Source organism: Aotus nancymaae, unplaced genomic scaffold (genome assembly GCF_030222135.1).
Source record: "Aotus nancymaae isolate 86718 unplaced genomic scaffold, 86718_ANA_hifiasm-v0.15.2.pri h1tg000033l, whole genome shotgun sequence".
Classification (NCBI taxonomy): Eukaryota; Metazoa; Chordata; class Mammalia; order Primates; family Aotidae; genus Aotus; species Aotus nancymaae.
This window is the reverse complement of record NW_026988447.1, coordinates 2,229,517-2,230,295: the sequence shown is the minus strand read 5'-3', so window position 1 is coordinate 2,230,295 and position 779 is coordinate 2,229,517. Positions and strand designations below refer to the sequence as shown.

At 38.5% G+C, this 779-nt stretch overlaps 1 pseudogene; it reads left to right on the top strand.

The window, feature by feature from the left end:
* The first annotated feature begins 403 nt into the window (after nt 1-403).
* On the top strand, nt 404-498 carry LOC135277867 (U6atac minor spliceosomal RNA; annotated as a pseudogene).
* Nucleotides 499-779: the final 281 nt, after the last annotated feature.

The following is a 779-nucleotide window of genomic DNA, read 5'->3' as shown; positions in this document are numbered from 1 at the left end:
AATGACAGGCAGGTGCATGAGTAGATGAGAGGCTTTAACCAGAGTTAGCGTTTTGCCAGGGCTATGTGTCAAAGCAAGAGACGCAATGGACTGTGTGCAAAGGCGCTATTAAAGTGATAAATCATGGAATTTGCTGCATAAGAAGGAAAGTAAAGAAATGATGGGTGACAGTCTAGGAAAACTATCATGGAGGCTAAAGGATTGACAGCAAAATCCCAGAAACATATTCCATCCAGAACCCTAGAGTGATTCTGAAAATGGAAATAAATAACTTTGAGAAAGTTGAAAATGTTTTCTAATGGAAATGGACTCTATATATGAACAAAACAGACTATGGCTATCTATACCATTTGTTTTCCAAGTTTTATGACAGAGATTCACACTAAGAAATACATTTCACATTGTGTTGTATGAAAGGAGAGAAGGTTAGAAATACATTTCACATTATGGCTATTGCAAATACATGTCTATAATTGAAACAAGCTTTTTCTTTTTTTTGGTGGAAATGGGGTCTTGCTATATTGACCAGGTTGGTCTAAAAGTCCAGGGTTAAAGCTATCCTCCTGCCTCTGCCTCCCTACGTATTGGGATTACAGGCAGGAGCCACCATGCCCAACCACTGAAACAAGTTTCACCAAACAGAGTTTACCTTACTACACATGATACACTCAATCTTCTTTTCTAGTCCATTCTGTTCTGTTCTAATCCATCCGGTTTAAAAAATATATATTTTTTTGAGACAGAGTCTTGCTCTGTCACCAGGCCGGAGTTCACTGGTG